We start from the raw sequence: 12,500 nt of genomic DNA on the forward strand, positions 1-12,500 counted from the left end.
GCCTGAGCTAATAGGAAGGGGCCCTCCATGAATCATGCAGCAGTCCAGTGAGTTGCTCATTGAGCTACACTTCTATCACTGCCGAACGCTGCCAGTCAAATCCAGTTGATGATCAGGACGCCTAATTCTGTACTTCTTTCAAAGCAGCTCAGTAATTGTTAGAAACAGATTTTTTTTGTTTGGATCTCCTCAGAACTCCATGCATGCATATGCGAGGAGTTTCAAGGACCCAGAAGTCCAGCAGACAGTATCAAGAGCCACCCTTGGGTAAAGACCTTTATGTAAAATACAACTGGAAACATTCTTTGAATAATTCAAGTTTGTGTAACAATAACTCTTGGATTATAAACTCTTAGTCAGTAAAGGGAAGATATTTAGGGAACTGGATGGATGAGTTTTATGGGAAAGGTCAGTGTCTGAACAGGTAGTACTTTTGCCTTTCATGCTAAAAGATCTGAATACTGGAAGTTCTATTCCCACACTATATGCTTGGGTTTATAATTACACTCTACTGGGAGATATAGTAATAACAATACATAGGATACAAAATATTTAGCAGATATGCAAAACAAAAAAGAGTTACTATTCAACAGTGTGATTACAATGTATGTAACAAAAAAAGTGTTACTATTCAATAGTGTGATTACAATGTATGTTACTATTCCTACAATTTGGACAATTGTAAGAAGATAGCTAGACAAGACATGGAAGACAACCTTATTAGCCAGCAAATGTGAAACTCCATTCGACTGTGTCTGTGGTTTCTGTATTGAAAAGTCATAAGTAAAAGAACTGATTGAACAACAAGAGTCAAGGGAAGAGCTTGTGATTTACAGGCTTGGGAGTTTTGGTTTTCTAAACTTATGTCTGTGATTGTGACATGCTTTGAAAATTCAGCCAGTTTAGTTTTGGGGTCAATAATTCTTTTAGGCAAGAGACAGTTGGAGAAAAAAGCTTAGCTCTTTAAAAGGATAATTTTCATTTTTGTGTTGGGAGGGTGGCCTAATGGTTAAGGTGTTTTCCTTACAAGCACAAGGTGCAGAGTTTGAGTCTCACAAGGGATAATTAGCTAGGCTTAAAATGGCTCACAAGGGCAGTTAGCTTAGTACTAACCTATGAATAATCTATTTGTTCAGAGTGATTATTTCCTGATTTCTCTGTGCATATTTATATTTTTCTGCATATTTAACTGTTAACTGCACTGCTTAACATATTATGTTAAGTTGTCAATCTCTCCTTCATTCTTGCTTGATGGGTTCGGAGCCGATCCCTCGGCTCCGACTCGGCACTTGCTAAGCTCGAGAGTCACTTTTACCAGCTCGAGGCAGCCCCATATCCCATGATGCAAGGCGGTAAGTACCCAGATCTCGTTTGCCGCTTCGCTTAGGAGGTCCTCCTTTTACCAGCTCCTGGTAAGTGATTAAAATACTTGATATTTTAGCCCCTTTTCACTAAAAACCCTTAAAATTTTAGTTTTAAGTTAATTTTAAAGATTTTCTGACAGAAATTTACCTGTCTCTTTTATTTTTAGTCAAACTTTACCCATCCCTTCCCCCTGTTAGGGTGTGTGTGTGTTTGTCTACTTATACCTTTTTGGTATATTTAATTTAATTTAACTCTTTGACTGGTGTGTGTGTGTGTGTTGTCTTCACCATGTCAAAAGAGAGGGTCTCAGGCTTTAAGAAGTGTGACTCGTGCTGTCAGAAGATGTCTCTGACAGACGGTCACACTTCTTGCCTGTATTGCCTGGGGCCTCTTCACCTGCAGGACTCCTGTGCTATATGTCATTCCTTCAGCCAGAGAGTCCTGCAGGAAAGAAGAAACAAGCTTATTCTTAGGGGCCTTCTTAAGCCGGAGGGCTCTCCGGCTAAGTCGGCTCCATCCAAATCTGCCAAATCTTCCAAGGCCCAGGCTTCTGTGTCAAAGCCTGCGGCCTCGGCTCCGACTCGTTCTGAGTCGAGATCGCTCGGCTGGAGCCGATTCTGGCTTAACTAAGCCTTCGGCACCGATGGCTATCGGTGCCGATTCTGCATCGGCCACTTCGGTGTCGGCTCCGATCGGTTCCGACCACCATGTGGCACAGGCATCGGTGTCGGCTCCGATCGGCTCCGACACCGTTACTTTTGTGGCTGTATCGGCTCCGGCTGGAGCCGATGCATCGAGGCTCCCTGTCGGCTCCGATAAGTTGTCGGCTCCGACAGGGTCTATAGTTTCATCGGTTCCGATGGCTCCTTCCAGGAAGAGGTCCAGGTCTCCTTCCTTGGAGCCGATACTTTCGGCTCCGGCTTCACCTCTCCTTTCGGAACGGAGCCATCGGAGCCGATCTTCAAGGTCATCCAGACTTTCAGACCATGACTTAGAGAGAGTGGTCAGCAGATTACTTAAGTCACAGGCACTGGCCCAAATATTACATAGTCCGTCTCAACAGATGACTGTTGGTCCACACCCCGTTACAGTTCCTCCTTCAACTCTACCCCAGAGCTTGGAGTTGGAGTCTTCGAATGGTTACTGCTACGGCTGGAGGACAGATACCCCCTTCTGTTCCTTCAGCCTCTACTCTTATCTCCTCTTCGAGACCTTCCTTAGAGGGATTCGGTGGTCGGGCTTCCATGGTCTCCTCCGAGGGGGTGAGTGGCATCAGACCCTTGTCCGAACCCGCTCTTCCCCTTGGAGCCTCGGCCTTGGTGAGCTCGGCTCCGACATCTGCCTCGGAGACTTCCCTTTCGGTGGTCCCTGGAGTTCCTAGTTCTTCGAACGGGTTCTCTCGGACCTGCCTGGGAGGGGAGCATTCGAGGTGATGAAGAGTGTGCTGGCCACTGGTATCAGTCAGCAGTCTGTTCCCTTAGCTCCTCCCTCTATAGTGCCTGTTGACATCTCTGCCACTTCTCTTGCTACAGGACCCAGAGATCCTCCGCCTCAGGTTTCCCCATTGGGAATTTCCCCTCTTCCGAGGATTCTCCTGATGTTTCGGGAGATCCTCCTAGGAAGAGGACTTGTAAGAGGAAACATGTAGACTCCCCCGAGTCTGTCACTTCAGATACTGACTTTGATGAGTCAGAGGGATCCCTAGATCTCCCTCTGAGGATGTCTCCTTCTCAGACATCCTAGAACTCCTTAAACAGAGGGGAAACTGGCCCACCAACAATCCCTCTGAGGATGAGTCAGTATACCTAGAGGCGTTTGGATCTCGGCCCTCCACCTCCTGGGTGTCTCCGCCTTTCGACCCCCTTATGCAGGTTATTGCCCGAAAGGCGTGGGCAGTTCCTGACTCTGTAGAGCCAGTCCCTAGGAGGCCTTCAAAATTTATCACTGCCCCGTGTGACAAGCAATTCCTCACTAAGGGTGTCCCCGCTGATGCAATGGTGGTGGCTGCTGCCACCAAGAAGGAACTTGCAGATCCTTCCGTGCCGTCCATCCTCCTAATAAGGACTCTAGGACCATGGATAGGTACGGTAAGCGGATGTTTTCCTCAGCGACCTTTGCTATGCGTTCGCTGAATTACCTATGTCACTTCACCAGACTCCAGAGGGATATCCTTAAAGAGCTGGGTGAAGTAGTACAGGATCCTACAGCTGCAGGAGCTCAAGAAAAAATTGCTTCGCAGCTAGGAACCCTTAATTCCATTGCAAACTCCTCCATGCGGCTAATATCATATGCTGCTGATGGAGCGAGTAGAGCCGCAGGTACAGGTGTGGCTCTTAGACACCAAGCCTGGATGCGGCTACCCACCCGGTCTAAGGGAAATTGCAGAGTTAGAAGTCTCAAAACTGCTGCAAAAAAGAGCCATTCAGCCAGTTACAACAGACCATTCAGAGCCCGGAATCTACTCAAGGTTCTTTTTGGTCCCCAAAAAGACGGGAGACTGGAGACCAATATTGGATCTCAGCAGACTCAACAAGTCTGTGAGGAAGACAAGATTCCGAATGGTCACTCTTCAGTCAATTCTGCCCTTCTTACAGAAGGACAACTGGATGTGCTCAATAGATCTTCAGGATGCGTACTATCACATCAAAATTCACAGACGCTCCAGGAGATTTCTCCGCTTCGGCTGGGGTCCAGTCATTTCCAGTTCAGAGCCCTGCCCTTTGGTCTCACTACAGCCCCCAGAGTGTTCACCAAATGCATGGCAGTGGTCACGGCTCACCTGAGACGTCAAGGATTCCAGGTGTTTCCGTATCTCGACGACTGGCTCCTGTCAGCCACCACCAGGCATCAGCTTATACAAGCCAGGGATTACACAATAAATCTTTGTGCTCATTTGGGCATCTCGATCAACTTCAAAAGTCATCCTTATCGCCCTGCCAGTCTATTACCTTCATAGGCGCAAACTTAAACACTGTTCGGATGTCAGCTACCCTTACAGATCAAAGAGTTTCAGACATTCAGAGTCATGTCAGGATCATTCTGGCCAACAAGAAAGTACAGGCCAGAATGGTTCTAAAGGTATTAGGCCTCATGGCTGCGGCCATTACTCTTCTTCCCTGGCTCGATTCTACATGCGCCTTCTTCAGTGGATGCTGTTCACACAGTGGTCGTACCAACAACTTCCTATGCGTCACCAGATTCTGGTGACACAGACTTGCAAAGATCATCTTGCTTGGTGGATCACATCTCCTCAGGTTCACCAAGGCAGGTACTTTGTACCCCATCCCCGATAGCCACTGTCACCACGGATGCCTCCCTGATCAGGTGGGGGTCATTATCAGGGCAGGATGGTTCATGGGACGTGGCAGCCGCTCGAGTACCATCTGCACATAAATGTCCTGGAGATGAGAGCAGTGCTTTTAACGTTGCAAGCCCTCAACGACTTTCTTCCCGTAGGGACAATTGCAGTCCACACAGACAACATGTCTGTAGTTTGGTATATCAACAAACAGGGCGGAACCAAGTCCTACCCCTTGTGTCGAGAAGTGCTCAGACTATGGCAATGGGCGATCTCCTCTCATCGGTTTCTGGTAGCAACGCATATCCCTGGGAAAACCAACATTGTAGCGGACAGATTGAGCAGAGCTATTCTCATGCCTCACGAGTGGTCTCTCAAGCAATCTATAGCGGAAGAGATTTTTCTGGAATGGGGTCGTCCATGTTGTGATCTTTTTGCTACTCCCCAAAACAGCAAATGTCCAGACTTCTTCTGTCTCTTCCCTCTACCAGGCCATCCCCCCAGAGACGCTCTGACCCAGGATTGGCCCCAGGGACTTCTTTATGCCTTCCCTCCATTTCCTCTGATCCCTCAAGTTATCCAGAAAGCTACCATTTTGAGAGCCAAATTGATTCTCATTGCCCCTTACTGGCCTCGACAAGTTTGGTTCCCGTTCCTCCATCATCACTTTTTGGTGCAGCCGTGGCATCTGGACCCAGTGCCAGATCTTCTGATTCACCAATCGGGTCAGCTGCACCGGTCTATCCCTTCTCTCAACCTCACAGCATGGTTGCTCCACTTCCTTCCTTAGCCAGGCTTCCTTTGATCTCTAACCCAGTTAGAGACATCATAGTAGCTTCTAAAATCCTCTACCAGGAGGATTTATACAAGCAAATGGAAACGTTTCTCTTATTGGGCTAAGGCCAAGAATATTGATCCTTTCACTGCCCCTGCTCAGGCAGTCCTGGACTTCTTAGCAGAGATTTTTCATGCAGGCTCCTCTTCTTCCACAGTCAGAGTTCAATTGGCTGCTATCTCCAACTTTCATGTCGGAATAGCAGATCATAATATTATGTCCCATAGGCTCTGCAGGGCCTTCTTGAAAGGAATTTTCCTACTAAAGCCTCCAATCAGGAATCCTCCTCCTCAGTGGGATCTAAATTTAGTGCTGACATCCTTGATTCTTCCCCCCTTCGAGCCAGCTGTTTCTTGTTCCCTGAAATTTCTTTCTTGGAAAACTTTATTCCTAGTGGCTATTACATCGGCCAGGAGGGTGTCTGAACTTCATGCTCTATCGGTTCGACCCCCCTATTTGGTTTTTCACAAAGACAGAGTATCTTTGAGAACTAATCCAACCTTTCTGCCTAAGGTCGCTTCAAAGACCAATTTGAATCAATCCATTGATCTCCCTGTATTTTTCCCAAACTATTCAGACAGAGCTGAACAAAAGCTACATTATCTTGATGTCCACTGTCAACTTAGATATTATTTGGACAGAACAAAAAAATTTAGAAAATCTGATCAACTTTTTGTTTCCTATGCGGATAATAAAAAAGGCCTTCCTGTTTCTAAAGTGACCTTGTCCAGATGGCTTTCTTCGGTCATCTCTGAAATTTATCTGCTCAGGGAAAACAGCTGTGCTCAAAACCTAAAGCACATTCAACTAGGAGCTTAGCTACTTCTACAGCCTTTCAAGCTAGACTTCCTTTAGACACTATTTGTGCTGCGGCCACTTGGGCCACTCCTCACACTTTTGTTTCCCATTACAAATTGGACTTGGCCTCCAGGGACAGAGCCAGCTTTGGCTCTACAGTCCTCAAGAGTCTGTTCCATTGAGCCACCCAGGATAGAGGTGCTAGGGACGCGGTCCCATCAAGCAAGAATGAAGGCGAGATTGACAACTTAACATTAAGAAGTTATGTACCTACCATAACGTTCCATGTTAGTTGTCTTCTCTCGCCTTCTTTCTTGCGACCCTCCCTCCTTCCCCCTGGCCTGGACAGACCTTGTTATAAGAAATTGTTATGCTGAAGACCTTTCAGACCTGGTCCTTCTTCCATCCTGTAAGTTTTCTTCTTCCTTTGGGAAGTGTTTTTTGCTTGGTGCTATTGCCCTTTGTCATCAAACGAGATCTGGGTACTTACCGCCTTGCATCATGGGATATGGGGCTGCCTCGAGCTGGTAAAAGTGACTCTCGAGCTTAGCAAGTGCCGAGTCGGAGCCGAGGGATCGGCTCCGAACCCATCAAGCAAGAAAGAAGGCGAGAGAAGACAACTAACATGGAACGTTATGGTAGGTACATAACTTCTTAATTTATTCACTTTTAAAAACTTTGAGGCAGGTCAACTATATATTTATTTATTAAATGATAAGAGTATATTGTGTTGGTAATGATAAGATGAAAACTTGTTACTATGAGCAAGTGAGCACTGGAAAGCAATGTGAACCAGGGAAGGTGATGAGACAGGGGTCTGGTAGTTGGGTCAAAGACTCTACATGGTGGGTTTCTTGGGTGTGGATGGTATCTCCCTTATCTAAAGCAATAGCACATATTTCTAGGATGCTCTTGAAGCAAAATTGTATTTAATGAATTGTTTAGTGATTCATATTTGTGTGCATTTTTTTTAAAGTTTTGGTTTGTTTAGTACCAGTGATGTGACTTAAAAGACCACACCCCTGGGCAACCATCAGATGTTTAGATTTCATATTATTTATTTGTGGATAGTACTGCAAATTCAAGGATAGCATCTCCTGTCAACTGTAAATCAAAGTGGCTAGCAGGGGTAGTATTCAAACTGCTCTCTAGCTTTCACCCATCAAGACTTTACAATGGTAGCAATGATAAGATCCATACTCCCCCCCTCTGCTACTAAAGGGTCTTCATAAGCTATACCCAAAACCTGTAACATAGCAAAAGACTTACACATTTACAATACCGGCCAGAGTAGGATGCCCAGATGAGATTCTAAAGTGTAGTCCCACTGGAATGCATGATATATGTAATGCTGGTCAGTAGGTTTTTAAATAATTTTGTTCACTGTTAATATTAGCATCATTGATCCATGCTGTGTACAACTCTTCCCTGCATGGAACACCATGCAGGCTGCTCTTTTGTAGCTCTTTGACAATGCAGGAAGTTTAGCAGTGGAGAACTCACAATAATGCCCCACTGTGTACTCTTAGTGCAACCCCAAGAATACTGTGTGCTGTTTTCATAAAAAGGGGTATAGTGCTAACCTGCTGTGTAACATCAGTGTACCTCCAAGCATATGTTGCTTTAGAGTGAAAGTTATCTTCCCTTCCCTAGCTTCTCTTAAATTATATAACATGCTTGCACACTGTCCAAGGCACTGTGGTCCTTTTAAATAATGTGGTCTTCCATGGCAAGTGTCTTGTATTCTATGCCATATACAGCCACTCGGCCATGAACCTTGCATACCCTTCAGATAATGTAACTCTTCATCCTCATCACCTCCTTTGATGTGTGTTTTACCTGATGCCACATCCTCAAGTTCAGTTTCATTCTCTGTGTTGGTAAATGTGCAATTAAAATAAACAGTGTGCTAAGTGGTTTCTTAAAACATAATTTCATACTGAGGTACACTGACATCATACTGACATATATAGGATTCCCTGAATCAGGCATCATAGTCTCACTATTTATTTTATGGTTTGCCTGCATTTAGGCATTGAGACCATCAAGAAATGTAGACTACTTGCAGTTGAACCTGCACTTATGGTCCCTTACTCAGCTGTCCAATAAGTATTTGAACTACATAAAACACTTAGCTCTTCTAACCCTTACTGGCAGTTAATTCCATAATAAAGGAATAAGTTGGGAAAAAATTGTCTCTCTTTAAAATTTTAATAAGAAAGATCTTATAAGTGAAGCCAGCAGAATGACAGTCGCAAAGTTTGTCTTTTAGTTCTAAATCTACAGTAGCCCTTCCTGCTTCTTCATAAACTACTTTATATGCTACAGACAGCATTCCACTGATTATGCAATAATTCACTTTTAAAAGTTTCTTGAATGGTAGGTTAGTAATAACAGGAATAATTTTGAAACTTGCTTTAAGCAACTTTATCTAAATTAACTTTGATTAAACTATAAACACAAAATACATATTTGTAAACTTTTTTCTAGATCTTTCTTCTGCACCCCCACCTCTGTTCATTACCAGGCCACTATAACAGTCATCTATCCATTCCACACTGCTGTGAAAATACCAGTGTCCATTTCTTCCCCTCCAGGACAAATGCCACTATTATTTATTTATTTATTGTCTTTTGTTTGCTGGGATGGTCCATTGGGTCATAAATAGGTCATTTTCAGTGGAAGCCTGCGAGAAAAGCTCCGAATCACCCAAAAAAAAAAAGCTACCAGCACCTGTAAATGGTGAGGGAGCCACAAAATCTTCCCCTGAGCAGTTGCATTTGTAAAAAGCCACACCTGTCCTTCCCCACCAGTCTCTTCCAGCACACAAGGTGGCAATTGATTAGACAGTCTGGAGCATAGTCAGGGCATCATCCCTCTTTGCCACAGAGCTGATGTGTAATTAAACACAGATTTATTCCTTAATATTCTTTGTTCTTCTGTTATGTAAATATTGTTTCTTTCTATACCATATTCTTCCTTGTGGAATAATAATTCTAAGTTCATTTTTCTTAGAAATAGTTTTATATCTATTAATGTTTGGACCCTGTTCCCTTTAACTAGTGGGATAAACTTAAATCCCCTTTCCAATAAAGTGAAATGTTCTCTTTTAAGTTCTATACTACTGAAATTGTATATAGTGAAACCATTCAATGTATATTTTATACTTTATAGACACTCAATGACATGTAAAGAATATAAATTTAGATTCTTTGTGTTGGACCAGGTTAAAATGGATATTAGAGGCGGCCCCTGGGAGGAAAACATCGGTTACAAGGAATTATGGTGGCAATTAGCATTAGAAGCCAATAAAACCCCTGGCTTAAACAAATACATGTCCATCCTACCATTATTAAGATTAAAAGCAACTAAGACATAACTGCAGAAGTCATAATAAATAAGACCAGTAGATGGCATTATCTCATAGCAAACAGTAATGAATGGCAAACACCATGGCCCTACATAACACACACTCTTTTTAGGAAAAACATAAATATAAACGTTCAAGATTTCCAAACTAACACAAACCACATAAATGAATTTTTTAAAAGTGTTTTAAAATGACTTTTTAACATAAACAATGATTTTTATTCATTTTAACTATTTATGAATAAAGATTATTATTTTAAGAAAAATAGTGACATACAGTTTTAAGACTGATGAAATGTGAAAGCTCATTTGTACATTCAAGATTGCAAGTATGAAATGATTGGTAAGGGTAGAATTAATCATGTATAAAAAGGATGTTTGTAACATGGTTGCTATATCTGATGAAGTCCATTTTAGGACGAAAACGCAGTTTTTTTAAAAAAAAGCGTTCATTTGATTGTGTGGAGACGTGATTAAACTTTTGTGCAGTCTGCACCATCTCTTCTTTTTGGCTTTTTCATTTGTTGGAATTTGGTGTATTGGAGGAAGTTGGCCGTTTGTGCGTTTCTTCATTAACAGGACATTTTCTTTGAAAAGTGAGTTTATTATTAATCATATTACCTTAATCTTTCAATTTCTGAATGACTTCCAAGGCTGCATCAATTAAACATATTAATGGTACAAGTTATAATAACAAAAACGTTGTCTTGAATATTACAAGTGAAGTTCAGACCTAGATGTTTATCCCAAGAATCTGTGCTACAAAAGTAGGAGTTTATGTTATCAGTATACTTGGAGGGTATTACAACAGCTCCATACTTGCAATCATTAACAATTTTGATAAACAACAATGTCATGCCTTAGGGAAGGATTAAAAAGTGTAATTAAAAATAATAGGCCTCTGAGCAGAATTCTTGGGATACTTGATTTACCTGTTCCATACAAAAAAGTCACCTATAAGTATAACCCTTCATATCTTGTTTTACAGCCAATTAATAATCCATTTAATTATGTATGCATCAGTAAACTGACTGATAAAATGGCACTGCAGATGAGATGCCCTGTATACTAAACATTGTTTGCACAAAGTGTATCTCTGAATCTCACTTTTTTCTGTAAGAATGCTGTATACTAATCCCATATCTAAAGCAGCATTACATCAGTGTAACTCACACGCTGTCTGATATACAACATGTAACTCACACGCTGTATATCAAACTCAAGGTAAAATTAGTAAGCACTAAGTAATGGTAGCATTCAGTGTGCATCAACATTATAGGGCACTTTGTGTCAGTCAGGCTTAGTTTCATCAGAATTGTATGTGCCAGACTCCTACATTGTGTACCAGCTTTGTGAAATGCACTGTTTGTAAAGGTTCTACTATGAAATTCTGACTTTCTGAAAGATGATGATAAAAAAAAAAAAAATGCACGAAACACAGAAAGGAAAAAAAATGAATTTTATTTTTTTTCTTTTTGCATTAAGTCATGCCCCCCTGGAACCTCCTGATGTGTATGCTAACCTCTACATCATCCAGATTTATTTATACCAATGCCACAGTTGAATCAGCTCAAAAAAGGGAGAAACCTCCTAAAACAAGTGAATCATTGCTGATGCACATTTAGAAACTATACCAAAAGTGATTTCCTATAGAAAACAGTGCTTAGCATTATGGCTTTTATCTTCTTTTTCTGCATCCTATCAAGCAATTTCATCTCAAGCAACTGTAGAAAATCTTTTGTAAATAACCATATGCTTATTATTCTCTATCAAGATTCTGCATTTGACTTAAAAAATAATTAAAATTGAGGATACAAGTTGTAATGTTTACAAATGTAGCCCTAAGGTCCTGCATCTGACCCCCACTGAAATACCTGAAAGATCTATGGTAATTCAAGAAAATAGTTTTAAAACAAAAAGAAAATGCTATGCTGGTCTGTTGATATGAATGGGATATTTCTTGGGCATTAATCTAATAGTCAGACAGCTATCAGCAGATCATAACATTCACAGTCTCCTCTGTAAGTTGTTTTCTGACTAATCTACACTTCATTTAACTTAAACTAGATGAAATGCCATCTGGCTGGGTTCAACATGGCACATTTAAACTCCCCAATCTCTATTTGCACACGTGAAAATCATACCTGCACTAATTCCAGACTTCTAATAAACCACAAGAAAACCAACCTCATTTTATTCTCAACTCCATGGAAACTACATACAATACTGACCAAACTAGCAATTTAGTTCTAAATGAATTCAAACAAAAATACCCATTACCAAAAAAAAAAAACAAAAATGAATAAAATGGAACTGGACCCATAAATACACGTAAATATGTTCTCCAGTTTATTAATCGGAAAAATAACTTGAGTGATCATGTTTTTAGAAAGTTCCATTTTATTCAGTACTTTTTTTAATGGTCATTGGATAGAGACAAAAGCTAATTACAAACTGATAATGACAATTAATAGCTTATGAACTAGGTATTCAGATATTAATATACCAGAATTGTAAACCGATGTACTATTTAAAATTCAGATCCATTTCTCATCCAATGGTATAGCTAATTTCTCTCCATGCTGACAGTGTCTCCCAATCTTTCACATCCAATGTTGTGTAAATCAATCTCATTGCTTATCTCTCTAATTGCATGCATTCCTGTGTTGCAAATAATATCACTGTGTTATGTATTACTTGAACAATTTGTAAACTAAACTGAGATATGTTAAATGTATTTTATTATAAATAATATTCAAGCATTTAAACCGTATTGTATACATATAATGTATTACTCTGCTAAGCTCACTTGAGCTGAGGTAGTGACTGAAAAGA

The sequence above is a fragment of the Protopterus annectens genome, chromosome 12.part0, assembly GCF_019279795.1.
Source record: "Protopterus annectens isolate FY-2018-M chromosome 12.part0, PAN1.0, whole genome shotgun sequence".
In the NCBI taxonomy this organism is placed as follows: Eukaryota; Metazoa; Chordata; order Ceratodontiformes; family Protopteridae; genus Protopterus; species Protopterus annectens.